This window comes from Pithys albifrons, chromosome 6, assembly GCF_047495875.1.
Source record: "Pithys albifrons albifrons isolate INPA30051 chromosome 6, PitAlb_v1, whole genome shotgun sequence".
NCBI classification, from domain to species: domain Eukaryota; kingdom Metazoa; phylum Chordata; class Aves; order Passeriformes; family Thamnophilidae; genus Pithys; species Pithys albifrons.
Window position 1 is genome coordinate 48,077,778 of NC_092463.1, and position 15,825 is coordinate 48,093,602.

A 15,825-nucleotide genomic window follows, 5' to 3' on the forward strand; every position below is an offset into this window, starting at 1 on the left:
CATCTCAGGGTCCTGCAGGTTCTATGTTTTTATTCCCATTGCTCAGAAATGCTGAGGCAGTGGAGGCAGTGAAGGGACACACTCTGTTTACAGTGACTATGTGCCATACGTGGTGGAAAGCATTTCACTGTCCAGTACTAAACAAATTGCTCCAAAACAACTGTGTTTGACCCTTCAGCAGTAACAGAAAGAGGGTTCATTCATATTAATTTTGTATTGGAAGGCTTTTATTTTGGATTTAAAGAAATACCCTACTCTCTTAAATACTTCTCCATGTGTTAGTTTCTTATGTGAACGCCCCTGTGGACCTAAACAAAATGACATGAGCCTTGCAAGCTTGTATGAGTTTATTGAGTTAAGAATTAAGAGGACTTTGGTTAGTTAATCCACATGAATATGTAAAAACTCTTTATTTTTAATTGCGATAGGTGGCCTAAATTTCCAGAATGTATAGTCTAATGATATTAGGCAGCAAGAGCTACCCAGGACCTCACATACCTTTCTTGACTAAAGCCAGTATACACCTTCCTATTTCACTCAAGACTGGGCAATGAGGCCTTACTTCATATTTTCTACACACCCAGAGTGTCAACAGCAATGGCTGAATGGAACCACTGAAATACCAATTTTGTTCATTAAGTAGTTTCTTTCCACCACTGATTTTTCAGTTGCCATTTCAAAAATCAAGGGAAATAAAAATTAACCAGAATGCCTGCAGCATTGAAAACAAACATAGAGTTCCCCTGGGAAGGTTACCTAATGCTGCAGATTTATCACACATTCATTTTGGTGGAAAGCACTTCATAAGCTCTGTGGAGAAATGAGCAGAGCCATATTTACCAATAAAAGGCACTGAAAATGCAATAAGTGGTGGGAAAGCTAATCTCCTAATGTTTTAAAGAATGATTCACAGCAGAACTGTGATGTCGGATATGTTTTCAGGTAAGATATCATACACACAGTACAATCAGTTTAGTTCATAAGTGCATTAGGATTCTTGGTGAAGAAAGGCCCTATTATAAATGTAACATTATTATAATTATTAATATGTTAACAATTGTAAGAAATATTGCAAAGGAAGTGAGCTCCTTGTTCAAACAATATAATTTTATCATCAGTTCCTATCTATGTACAATAGAAATGGGATTGAATCCAGTCCGCAATAATGCCAAAGTCCAACTGAATTTCATTTACAGTGCATTAAGCAGGAAAGAAAGATAATTTGGGAAGTGTGGGATGTTTGCACTTTGCTTACCTTGGCAAGACCCGTTCCTGTAGAGTACATTCCTGGCTCTCCCATTTTTGCACTAAACATATGTTTGGGTTTTTTTCAGTGCCAGGGGATCAGCATGCTTCTGACAAAACAAGGTTACATAATTCTCCTAACACATGTAAGCCAAAGGGAAACCCCCTTTATTCCATGTCCTACAGCCTTTTAAAGCAAGTGTTGGCATTTTTTCTATTCTGCTGCATGTGGTTAGTTTTTTAACTTGCTGCAAGCGGGAAAAAAAAGTAGACCAGTGTTTTCAATGACAGAACTAGCTGGTGCCCAGACTGATGTGTTTGGGCCCTACACTGAGCCTATTTGTCTCTAAACTTTCCAGGTATATGGGAATATTATTGATAGCTTTACCCTTCGTCCCTCAATTATATATTCTTGGCATGGCTTCTTTCCCAGAAGGAATGAAAAAACTCCACCACTGCTTTTTCATCACCACCCACAGCATCACCATCTGTTCTGCACAGTTTCCAGCCCAATGGGTGCTCTGGATTTACAGAAATCCCAGTTAGATTCTGCTAAGACTTGTCAACACATTTCCTCTTTAAATAGCACAAAAATCTACTTGATGAAGGGAGGGGAAGGGGAGTTCATCTCGACTGATTTTGCAAGAGCCTGCATGAATTGCCTGATCTCCTTCCTTTCCCTTGCCAGCTGGGAGCACTCTGAGAATGATTCCTGCATCCCAGCTGCCTTGTTTGTGTGTGATAGGAGCGTTTAGAAGACTGAGAGATGGAGAGAAGGAAGTGGCAGTTGCAAACTGGTAAATATTTCCCAAGGACCTTCTTCCAGACCATGGATTAATTTCTGGAAGCTCCAGATGTAAACAGTACAAGCTACTACCTGGAGTGCTGACCTTCTGGGAGTGCTGTAGAGCATCTCTACCCCTCTTCAGATTACATCTGGCTACAAACTTCACCACATGGGGTGGGAGACTCATCCTCCACCCCACCCCTATCTTTTGGGGGGTTTGGTATTTTGTATGTCCCCTAACCTATGTACATGCAGATAGCAATTGCTGTGGAACAGCTGAAAGTACAGACATGGACCTGCTGCTTATATGCTGACTCACATATTGTGGGACTTGTGGCCACTGGGAAATGGGGTAAATTTTTCCTTTCTAAACTGGTGTCTTCTTCCCTAGGGCGGTGTGGATCAGATAACTTGAAGAGGAAGGGTAGGAAGAATGGAGAGGCAGGAAGATGGTACTCCGATCTGAGAAGGCACATGTATAGTGGGATGTTATGGGCCTTATGTGACTCTGGACAGGTCTACCCAGTATTTCTAGGGTGTCATTGAAGCCTGGCTGCCTGTAGAATTTGAGGCTGTGCCTCTTCACTGCAGCATATACAGGATCTTTCCCTGCAAACGATCTTTTAATCATTATCCAAATAAATTTTATTTTCCCTTAATAGAGTTTGTAGTCAAGAACAGGCTTCTGCTTGGCCAAAATTTACTTGCTTTACTCTTCTTGCTATTCTCATACATTCAGTATTATAAGACCTCTCACACTCATCTGGGAATTTTTGTTCTGCTTTTGAAAAATTACACTCTAGCCATTTTCAAGAAAAGGCAAGTAAGTGAAAATTAATTATCATTGAATTTTAGTCATTGTTTAGTCTGATCTTGGACCAATTGCTTATTGATAGTTCTTTATGCTAGTCTTATTTGAAACCAGAGTTGTAGCTGACACTCCTTTGCTGCCTAATGCAAGTATCAGGAGGTAAGAGGGGGAAGTGGGAACAATTTAAAGTAAAAATAAAACCCCTCATGTTGCATTTACAGAGGAATTTCTCTGTTTCTTATAGGGTCACAGTATGCAGTGCTGTGACTTTAAAATGTACACAGTACCAGGAAGTTGATTAAATTTTTTGCTGTTACCATATCAGAAATATTGAGTGTTGGATAGACCATGTCTGTCCTAATAATGAAAAATCCTTGGTTTGTCAACATGTTGCCTTTAAGATCTTAAAGCCAAGTAAATTTCAGGGGAAAAAGGGCATTTTTCCTTTTAGAAGTTAATTACTGAACTTCTAGCCTATCCCCTCTTGATTGAGGTTTGTTCTAGAGTCATGGAGGGTTGGTCTTAAACAAATATCCCAATGAATTTATTACGTCAAAGTCATGTTCATTCCATTGTGTCTAATGCCAAAGGTATTGAGGAAATTCCATCAACAAAGTCATTTTCCAGTCTCCCTGCATTCATTGCCAAGAACAGCATCAGCATAGCTGATAATCAGAGTTGCCATTGGTCTGTAACATTCTTTTAAACAGAAAACCAGAGCAAAAAGAGCAGACTCACTGAAATATAATATAACTGGAGAAAACAAAACCTTAAACCACCACTTTTTTGATCCTAAGTTGAATGAGACTTTATGTGATGTTAGTTGAATTTAGGCCTAAATTGAAACAGATGCTAATATTTGCTTCTCAAATAAAGACCCTGCCCTGGCTGAGACCTGCTGCCTTTGGTATAATTAGGCCCATTCAAGGATGTTCAGAACTATGCTGTAAGTGAAAGGCTTGTCAGAGTTCAGTGCCCATCCTAACTAACTTCATGCATGATTGTTACCCTTATATGATGGAAGAAATACCCACACCCCCCAGATTACTGTTCTCAAATGGCAATTCCTATTGTTACTTTTGTTGCTTCCATCTTTGCAGAAGAATAAGGAGGCTGGAATGAGGTAGAAATTGTTCCTTTGTATCATCTGGGATTTACCTCTAGAAAGGTGAAAAAGATTTAAAACTCATGAAGTTCAAAGTGAGAGTCATTAGAATAGCTTTCACTACACACCATCTTCAGTTACTGAATAAACAGAGGCCCTACATGTGCACATGCTGTTCCCCATGCCTAAGGCCAGAGCCATTCTCCCAAGAAAACTAGAAGGACTTCAGGTGTTTTGCAAATCAGATGCTGGAACCAAAACCAACCGAACTTTAAGGTGTTCAAATTCTGCATTCTGATTTTCTGTATCGGATCTTCTCTTATTTCACAACTCTAAAAGAGAAAATAGAAGATGTGATGCATTTGTGTTGCAGAAGCTAAACTCCTTTTTAATTGCCTCTCCCACTGCTTATCTTCATTCCTCCACTCATTCTTTCCTATATCATGTGCCTGTGCTTCAAGGGCAGGAACAGCACGTGGCCTCACAGTCCACGCTTACAGCAGAAAGGTTATAACCCCAAGATTGCAGCATTTGTAGAGCTGGAAGAGTTAATGAAGAGTAAATGGCAACAGGCAACTTGAGAGGAGGGAGAGATGTTAAGAATTGAGGTATTGTTTTCTGGATTAATGGCTCGTACACAGAAAGGAAAGTCAAAACTTTTCCTGTTATAGGCAGTTGGGATTGGTAGAATCTGGTCATAGCTTTAGAAAAAAATCTTAGCAATTTACTCCAAACAATTCCAAGTAAACTGAAACTTTCTGGGTTACTTGGTCTTTCTCCTGATGCATCATTCACTGAAGACTTAACACTTGTGATCGGAGTTGTAGTGTTTAACACCTAAAATTAGAGTTATAGCAATGGGAAGGGAGAAGTGTGCTGGATGGATACATGCAAGCCTGAGTCTTCCTGCTTGGCTAACTGTGATGGGTAGTAGGTGGTGACTGACCAAAACTGAAAGGGGTGAGTGTTAGGAAGGATAGCCAAAGCACCCTCAGTAACACATAGAAAACCCAATATTAAGAGTGTATCACTAAAAATGGCTATTCACTGTATTATTCTCTTAAATACCTCTTCTAGCAAAGGTGTTATCCCATTAGTCAACACAACATTAGCTGCTATGCAGAATTATCTATAAAAAGAGCTTAACCACTATAAGAAGAAATAGGTACATATAGAAGACTTATCACCAGTAAAATTGTTATGCAGATTCCCCAGTATGAAATAATACATGGCAGCATCTTCACTTACTTGTGGACTGGTAGATCTCATTTTCAGGCTCTTTTCCTTCCCATACCATGCCTTGTCTTTCCCTAATGACTGCTTCTTCCCAAAAGTAATTATGATGATTTCTAAGTACTTGCATTCTTCATGAAGGTACTTGGCAGTTCAGTTCCATAGGAACACTGTCTTAAGTTCATTTAATAAGAAGTACAATCTGCTGCTTGATCTACCTTGCATAGTCAGAGGTTGACATAATACCAATACTGGTCACAAATTTATGGAGCCAAATGTACAGTAGCCTTGCTCCATTTTTTCCTATGGTTACAGGTGTCTATGAGGAAGATCTAGGGCATGGGTTTGCTTGGTGAAACATCATAATGTATTGTAGTATGATAGAGTATCAGGGAGTCATCAAATTAGATTTTGGTTCCTATGGTCCTCTTAAGTTTTAGTCTGTATAGATGATGTCAGACCCTGAATACCCCAAATGTCACCTTGTGCTTATACTATATGATTTTATCCATTTAAGTGCATTAGTGAGTTCAGGTCCTTAGTTCCCCACCAAGTCAATACCCCACCAAGGCTGTTCAGCCAATTAGAGACACAAATCTGCTTGTGTTATTCTCCACTGACTCACATCCTAAGTATCTCACTTAGGTGACCCTATCAGACTGAGTGTATGTATTTAGGGTTCTCATATTTTTTTTGGAAGTGATCTTTTGACATCCATTAAAACTAGAATTCATTGTTAATACTCATTTAAAGAAACTTATCAGGGCTCCAGCTTTGACTTACTGAGCACAAAGTGTTTCTCAGCCTCCCTGCCTGTAATCCATCAAATATCTATGATCTGATACAAAGAGAAATTCCATCATGAATATGCACCTGATTTGACCAGTCTTTATCCTGTAATTTATTATCCAGATACTTTGCAAATCCTTCTGTGTGCTCCTTAGAGGACCTGGATGCTTTATAAACCCACTTGTTCACAAAGCTCACAGTCTAACCTGCAATTACATTCACTCATACTCAACAAATCCTGCGACTGATCTGCTTGGCACTTACAGACTCTCAGTGACTGGAACAGCAGCACAAAAATGGTAGTAACTTCATGCCCAAGAAAACTTTCCATAACCTTAGGGAAGTAGAGTTCAGTTGTTTTGTCATCAAAAGCCAAATTAAATATTACTTGGATGAAGGCAGTAATTCATTCCATCTCTTAGTCCAGCAAAGCTGCCCAGTGCTAACATCATCCTTGTCATGGTGCTGTTGTGATCAGTGGCATTTCATGGAAGACAGTTTAAACCAGCTGATGTGATCTTCCAGGAAGTACCATATTTCACTCTCTGGGAATGGTCTGAGCAACATCAGTTAAGCAGTCCATTTAATAAAAGCATCAGATCTCAAGGGCAAAGGAGTCAAGGGGAAGATCCTTACTGACTACAACTGCATTTGGATGCCATCTGTCATCTTCATTTCACTGCCTCTGGTGATTTTGTGTGTCAATTGACTCCAAAATAGTGTTGCAGCTACATGTAATACAGGGTGCTCAGGGGCAACAGGAAATCAAAGGACCTTCTTCAGCAGAACCGCAGGAATAACTCAGCAATAGAGAGCCACGCATTAGTCAATATGATAAAGGCCCAATGCCTCCACATCTGCACTTAATATCTGTAACTGGAGAACAGTGGAAGTGGTTGTAAACACGTAAGAACTTTCCATAACATGACTAAAATTAATTATAAAGAATATTGATTTTTGCAAAATGTCCAGGATCTCCATCTTTTTCAGTTCATCCAGTCTCCTTGTATCCCACGAAGATCTTTGCACTGAGGATTTCCCTCTCAGCTCTCTTTCTTCATCCCAACCATCACCAAAAGCTTTTACTTTGTTGGTGTTACCAGGATATCAAATATCTTCACACTATATTTCATGTTACTCTGTGAAGAGTCACCTAATGAAGGTTAATCCTTTTTTAAAATATTTGACCCACCCACTAAATTCAGCTGCTGGATTTTTATCCTTTTTTTGTCCTCTACCTGTTTACCAATGTTTCACAAAGCCTTTGAGTATTACAAGACTCCAGAAAATAAAACCACTTTTTATGGATTAGAGTTTTTATTAACTTTGGGAAATAATAGTATAGGGTACTGTTAAACTGTTGAACTTATAAAAGATATTATAGCCCACCATCTTTACATTTTGATCTTTTTTTCAGCCACAATTTCAGAATAACAGTCCTTTCCTTGACTTCTTTATTTCTTAGATCCAAACCGGCCTGATTAAGTAGAACTTAGGATAATGCTGCTATAGTTTATACGATCACTACATTGTTATGCAAAATTAAATGTGCATTGGTGAATAAAAATCACTTCCTTTTGGGGAGAGCTGAAACCATAGATAAATAAAATGGAATAGTTACATAGCCTTTCCACAGTAATGAACAATGGTTGTATGTTTACATGGCTGTACTCAGACAAGATTTCCTTTGTTGAAACACTGCTACCTATTTAAAGACAAACTTGTTCAAGTCTGGGCTAAACAGTCTGCTTTGACTAACAGGATGAAGCAGATCCAGAGGTAACCCTAAAGAGATGTCCTGGGTTGCTCAATTTAGACCTCAACAGTTCTTATAACTGCCCAGGGAGATACATGATTAATAAGGTCTGCTCTACCAGTTTGAGTCCCTTCCCTATAATACCACCTTCCCTAATCCACATGAAGATATACCCTTCCTACTCCCCATTCTGCTTTTGAATAAGCATTTGGCGAGGAAACAAAGAAAGAAGCTGCTCTAAGGTTTCTCTTAGCAATGAATGTTTCTATACAGAATTATTTTCCTAGCATGTATCTCCTTAATTTTTCAGATCACATTTGTGTTGCCAATGGGGAGCTCAGCAACATTCATGAGACGGACGTTTAAGACCAGGACCATTGCAGCGAATGATCTAATGATACAGAATGGATTGAAAAGGCCTTAGTAGTATTAGCAAAGAGGAATATGGAACCCACTCTGGGACAGTTCTGTCAGGAAAAAAACTCAGCTTCTACTGCAGGATTGACTTTTGGGTAGGAAGGGTTGGAAATGAATAAGAATAGGGACAATGGTCAGCTGTTATACCAAAATGTGTCAGACACATCTTCCAGAAAAAGAGTAGTGAAGGAAACATGATCTGTTGTAGGTTGAGGAGGCTGCTTTTTGCCTGAGGGAGCCCTTCCCCAAAGCCTAAGTAGTTAAAATGCACAACATATTGTTTGCTTCATAGTGGCTACTTACGTGACAGCTCTCAGGGTTAAACTACCATAAATCATATTTTTCTTTGTCAGGATGCTTAAAAATCTGATATAAACAGGCTCCTGACAAAAATGTTACACCACTGGAATGGCCAGGAGTAATTGATTTTCTATGTTTGCAGCTTCTCTTCTTCAGAGTCAAAGCAATCCAATTTACAGCTAAATTGGAGTTGTCATGGGAGCAATTTTAAACCTTTAAAGCCAGTTAAATCAGTGGCTTAACAGGGACAAATGAGCTAGCTAAAGAGAACTAAGGTGCTCATTCCTCATTCTAATAATACCCATTTAATTCCAAATTAATTTTCCAAATATTTGTATAAAATCATTAACCTAAAGGCTAAGTTGCCTCTTACCTCTAACCAGTCTCAATTTGTGCTAGAGCTGTCATGGCACCACTATAGAGCAGAACCAGCAAGTCCACAAAGATGAGGAAGGCAAAAGAGTAAAACTTTGATAACAGAGCAGCTGAAAATTTTACCCAAAATCTCTCTTTTTCTTTACCAGAGAGACGTGATCCTATTTTCTATTAAACTTAACAGAATGTAGCCATCCAAAAGAAAATGTATCCCAAGAACTGTTGGAACAGCTGTTACCCTAAGACTATGAGAAGTGAATGGGTTAATTAATGGGTTGAAATAAAAGGGTAGAAAGTTTGAGCCCTGCAGATGCTAAAGAGTGCATAGAATTGAACAAAATCTTAAAAGGTTAACTTTCTCTATGATATTGTATTTTGCAGATTTAATTCAGAAACATGACGAAGATGTTGATTTGGCTGAAGTGCAGCGTAGTCTACCTGAGGGGATAGGCAAGTGTGTGTGTGAGAGTGTGTGTCTGTGGTCTGTGTCTCTGTGTCTCTGTGTGTCTGTGTGTGTCTATGCCTGTCTGTCTCTGTGTGTGTGTGTGTGTGTGTGTGTGCATGCGCGCGCGCGCGTGTACTTTTCAGTGGCGGAGAATGAGGCTAACAAAATCAAAGCAATAAATGGATGTTAAAGAGCTAGCAAAAACTCTGTCTCAAGAATAACCAGACTACAAGAGAAAAAATATAAATCAATTACAGTAAGTTACATGCCTCTGTGGTGCCTTATTAGGTTATGTGAATGGCAAATATCAGAAAAGTGCCAGTTAAAAGTGTAATAAAGTCTATAGAATATGACTCTTTAGCAATATTGACATTTGCAGGGAAGCAGAAGGTAGTCTGTCTTATGTATCCCAATAAATCCCATTTAAGCACTGTTTGCTTGCCATAAAACCAAACCACCAACACAGCTGTCTGGGTAGAATATCATCCACATGGATTCAGATAAAGAAGATTTGTAACTTCATCCCTCATTTTTCCTTGACAAATAGACAGAGCCACTCTCTAGTATTTTGTCTTTTGTCAACACCTTCTGAACAATGAAAGTTTATAAGCAACACAACTGAAAAGTTTAGCAGCTGGGACGTCAATAAAAAACAAAGCCAGGAGATACCTAGCATGTAGATTGGCTCAAAGTTTTTTGATGTGGTAAAAAGCCAAAAAGTAATTTTTTTCTCTGTTTTCAGTTTATGTGTTATAGTATTATATTCTCAATTTCTTTGAATGCCCTTGATGCCATGCATACAAACCTAAAGATAAATTTCTCCTAGCGTTAAATATAGTCCATGTATTTCGTATAAATATTTTCCCATAACATAAAACATAACCAAAAATTAATGCATGGTAGAGCCACAAAGAGGGCTATTATAATATTGCATTAATTATAATAACTAAAAATATTTTGGCAAAGTTTTTTACCTTTCTGAAACGTATTTTTCTTGATTCAAAATGTCATTTTCTTCAATGGGATCTTGCAATGTGTTTCCCTTTTTTTTTTTCATTTTAAGACAAAAATGCTTCAATAGTATTTTCATTAATGTGCTTCAGATTAGCTCAGTTTGTGACCTTTGAGTGACTTTGCCTTTAGTATTCTTTATTTACTCAGGTCTTTGGGTTAAAATTATAGCATCATACTACTATATACCACATTTGCTCCAATATTCTACTACATCTTCTGAAATGCTAACTGGTAAAATGCCAAATATAAACAATAGATGGTTTTTATCTTAAAAATGCATTCTTTTAACTTAAAAAGATCACATAATAACTTTTCCTGCTGGATAAATGGGTAACTCATTATCTGATAGTACAGCCACATTATAGCATTTATTGGTATTGATTTGTTTAGTTGTCCCTAATGTGTATACATTTCAATAGATATAACTTGTGTGTTTTAACTTGTAGGTTTATCCTACAGAAAATGAAGAGTTGGGAGCTTATATAGATTACTGGATAAGTACTAAGCAGTCACTATAGAGATTATATAGATTTCCACGGAAACCAGAGGACAAGTCAGAGGATCTATATCAAACACTGAATGGTCATTGCAGTGTCTCATCAGAGACCTAACTCTCCAGCTGGTGGCTGCAAGGGGGTGAGAAAGAGCTCAAGTCATAAAATAAATCAAATCTGGATTTTAGTCGCTTTGCAAGTGAAAGCGTTTAGTTTCATTTGGCTTATTGCACTGACAGGGTCCATGAACAAAACAAATAAACAGAGGAAAACTAGCCAGAGCCAAAAGCCAGATTTAAACATGCCTTGCTGTCATGGAGGTTAAGACAGAAACAAACAAGTAAGCAAACAAAAACCCAACCAAAACAAATTCCCAAGTGCTCTCAAGTGCTCTTAACTAATGCCATTCCTGTGAAGATGCCCAACAAAATTTCTGATTTTCATTTTCCGGAAACAACAAAAAAAAATTGGTTTACCTCAGTGAATGTGTTTTCTCTCTGCACATGAAATCAGAAATTTCTTGTCTTTCTGATCCTGTCTGAAAAAATTACTGAGGGGTAATGAAGAATTAGGCAGTGATTCTGAGTATCTTCTAACATTATAGTTGTGCATAACTCCTTGTTGTACTAAAACATCATGTTCATAGCTTTTCTGTATAATAAGAGATTGAGACAGTTCATTGTGTAAAATATCTGTTTATAGAAGAGGAAAAGAAATCTACATAAGTGCAATTGTACATACACATAGGTGAATATAAATACAGATGACTTCATGTCTTTTCCCTGGTCTTTGACTTCTCTGATCCGCTCAATCTTTCTCTTTTCTATAAAACACATGTATTTTAACACATGATCTCTTTTTTCTTGAGTCTCTGTTACTAAAAGGAATAATGACTATGAAGTAGTTTATTAAAATTAAAAGAGGATAACCTGTTTAACCAAAGACTCAGAGGGAGTTATAACATTTCTTTGCATGCACAGAAAAGGTTTGAATCTGAAGTGGGGAGAAGAATGATTAGAAGAGACTGATGGAAACTGGAAACTTAAGTAGGCAAATTATCAGATGATGATCAACTGTTCATGGCCTTTAAAGCACTGGATTTGGTATAGGTCTTCCAAAAGGCTATTAGAAAATAAAATAATTTGAAGATGGAGCTCAAACGCTACAGAGGGATTGAGGTAAGCTTGGAGAAGAAATCCTGGAAATAGATTTCAGACTTGTGGTACCTAGTCATTTCCCTAACCTCTCAACAGCTCCAGAGACTAGGATAATGTTGAAGGACACAGTAGGAAACAATCATTTCCCCCGTGTTTCTAAATGCATGATTTGGCTTCCAGGTGTGATTTTCAGACTCTGAAGTTCTGGAAGTTGGACAGAACTAAGAGAGTGCATCAATACTTACACAGTATTCCTCTCCCACAACTTCCGTAATCTGCACACAGAGAGTCAAACCAGATCTTTAGCAGAAAGGAACTTTTTTCCCCTCTGAAGGATACTGGAAAGGATTGCTGGGTTTGGGAGGTTACTACTCTCTTCTCTGATAGAAGTGTGATTCAGCAAAGTTGATGTACATAGCAAAACCTACAATCCCCTCTTTTCTGTATTCTTTCTCTTCTCATTTTAAGATGGCTTTAAAGAGATAGGCTTTATCTAGGCTGTTTTGTTTATGCTTTCCATATTTATGACCTCCAGGTGAGTTTCCCCTAGGAAAGCAGTAGTTCAGATTTGTGTCTTTAATGTGATGTCTCTTCAAGAGGCAAGGCAAGTTCTTTTAGGAAATAAAATAAAATAGGGCACAGTGACATTTGAAATTTATGCCATCTCCTGTATGCAGCAGTAGTGACAAGCAGACATCTGTTTCAGCATTTCCACCAGGTCTTTTGTCTACACAGAACTGTTTATTTTATTGACAGCTCCATGCTGACTTTAGAGCTTTATACAGCTATCACTGTGTTGAATGGAAAGTTGAGATTTTCATGTGATCTTTCAGCATCAGCTATGTTTAATTTCAGACAGACATCAGAGGACTCTGAGGCTTTCCATGAAATAGTGAGTGATGTCAAACCTGGCTTTAAGCATACAGCCTCTTTGATGTGAGGAAATTTTATGCAAGTGGAACATATTCCCTCTTTTTTTGCATAGATTTCTGATAGATTCACTGTGCTCTGATTGAGGTTTTTTTCTTAATGCATAATAGTATTACCTGTAGCTAACTGGCTAGCCTCTACAAATCATTTTCTACATGTTCTTGGAAAGATGTCAAATCCAGAAAGAAGTTTAACTAACCTTTGTGGTCAAGCTGATAAGGCACAAACTTATTTCCAGCACTAATGCTGGCTAAATACAGATTGTTAATCTTGATGAAGACATAAGCCATCAATATGTTCTTTAAGTTTTTACTTCCCTCTACATATCATTTTGGCTATGATATCTCCCCTGCTGTGAAATTTTAGATAGATGTGAATTCCTGGGATGTCTGTGGTATGCAGTTTTAATGTCTGCATGTTTCTGCCCAAGGAATGAGAAATTATCTGATGTGCTTCTATGCCCTCATTTTGCTGTTTGAATGATGATGTTACTGGCACACATCTACTGAATTCTCTTAGGAATCCTTTTGGATGAAAGGTATTTGCCAAATGTAAATTTTAACTTTTAGCAATATAATTTCTAGCTTTGGGCTAAGAATTAGATGAACAGATGTTTGAAAACCCTAGGTAATTCTTTTTGAAATATAGGAAGACATAAACTAGTGCTGTCACCTGCCTGATTGGAGTCTGGAACAGTAGGAACTCAGGGAGCCCAGGACTAAAAAACAAGGAATACTGTAAAAAACAGGCAAAATCTGTAAGTGTTCCCTACCTTCTCTTTTTTAGGGGAAAAAAAAAAGAAAAAAAGACAAAATGAAGGAAAGTGATTGTTGTCTTTATTCAAAGCATATCACATTTCCGAGGAGTCTTGCCACTACCATCATCAGTTTTTCTTAGCATTTTAAATTTTCCATATCCCTCCACAGCTTTCTCAGTTACATGGCTTCCAGCAGTTCCTATTTTCATCAACCCTAGGACCTGCTGCTCACCAAATTCATTCATTTTGCACAACTGAGAAGAGGATGCAGCTGCATCTGCTACACGTTTGAAAAGACCTGATTTGTCCCAGAGTTGAGGTATTTTTGCTATGTTTTTTAAGGATGCATACACTGATTTATAAATACAAGATTCCAAACAATCTGTGTGCCAGAACTGTCCAGTCTCATTTTGGAAGTAGATAATAACCTGACTTCAATGCCAACTCTTTTTGCAGTTGCTGAAGAATAAAGATCACTTAGAAGCTGTCTGCTGATGTACAAAGTTGGTTTGTCTTGCCTTCCACCAGACATCCACTCCTGTTTACATCAGGTTTTGTATCCTGTATTCTGTATCTTGTACTGAAATGCACATACTATGTGCATTTCTTGTCAGCACTACAGATTCCTGCCAAAGGCCAGATGATGCCAAAGGACCATAACCTTGATATGTGAGGAATATCTCTGCAGACACCTGCTTCTCCTCCATACATCTCTTTGCTCCATATCGGATGTGAGGGATGATATGCTGACAGGTGAGAAGCCAGAAATGAGGAATTGTGCAATTTCCTGTCCGTCAGCTTTCTGTGTTAAGATATGCATGTGGGCTGACCTCAGCTTCACAGACACTGGCTGGAAGGTCAGCAGCAGACAGGTCAGTCTGCTACCGAGAAGTGAGCAGTTCTCCCATCATGGTGTCAGGCTGTACTGCTCTTTGAGGTCAAGTAAAAAACTTAGGGTTGAGATGAAAGGCAGATAGGGGCCCAAGGCCAGCATTAAGGGCTATGTAACTTTGATTACAGCTACAGCTTTACTGGCATACAGGAATTATGCAAAACTGTAGGAACACACGTACACAGATTCTTCACTGAATGTTCCATAGGGTCACCCCGCTAACCACAGTAGTTAAGCTTTAGGCAAAAGAGCAAGGTGTTGTCTTCCTCCAAAAAAGTTTTCCTAGGTAATAACCTGTACTGTTGACATACGGGAGGAAAAAAAATGCTGTTTTTTCTCTCCCCTTAATCCTGCTGGTTTGTAATACTAGACAGTTAGGACAAAATTAACCAGAATGAGAATAAACTACTGACATAAAAGTATCTGCTTTTTAACGTGTATAATTCTCTGCACTTCCACCACAGACACACCCCCAGTAATAACACTGTCTCACATTAATTAAGGCCCTTTCATGCACTATAGCTTCACAAGCCGTTTTAAGAATAGATTGTGGATGGGTGATTCCTATTTGTAGGCAATGCAGAACCCAGAGAAACACTGCCAAACAAAGGACAGTAGTGGTACTATACTTAGTTGATAATATAAAGTAAGATTTCTAGCCATGAAAATTCCACCAAACTGGAATCAGACTAGGATTCCAGAAGATACTAGGACTAGTATCTTCTCCTGCATTAAATTTACCTTTGGTCATCAATTTTTATCTGTACAATTTTCTTTTAGAAAAGCCTCATCTTCTAGTTTATACATTTGATGGATGGGAAAAAATAGTCTAAGGCTGGGATAAAAGCTGAATGAGTCGCCAACTGAATTGTTTATGCAGCATATGAGGGCCTGAAAGATGCCATTCAAATGCAAAATGGCTGTGATTGTGCTATCAGATTTACCCAGCAAAAGTACAGGAATCACACTTTGTCATACTCACTTAATGGCATTGAAAAATAAAGAAGGAAAATATCAGAAATCTTGGCTAAATTCAGTTATGTTCTCTGGTGGTTACTTTCCTGAATATATAATTATTTCTTCTTTAGTAATGTTTTTATTAAAACTTCATGTCCCTCATGACATTGGGAAACTCACACATACAAAACAAACAAAAATATATCCCAAAGAAAGATCTTATGGGCTGGTCTTAACAACCTGTATCTGAATCCATTTCTCAGGTCTTTGTTCTTGTAGAGACCCTTCAAAAATTTTGTAGTTTTAAAGTTATCATAGTGATTCTAGTTTAAAACACAGTGAGGTGAAGTAGAATATTTCC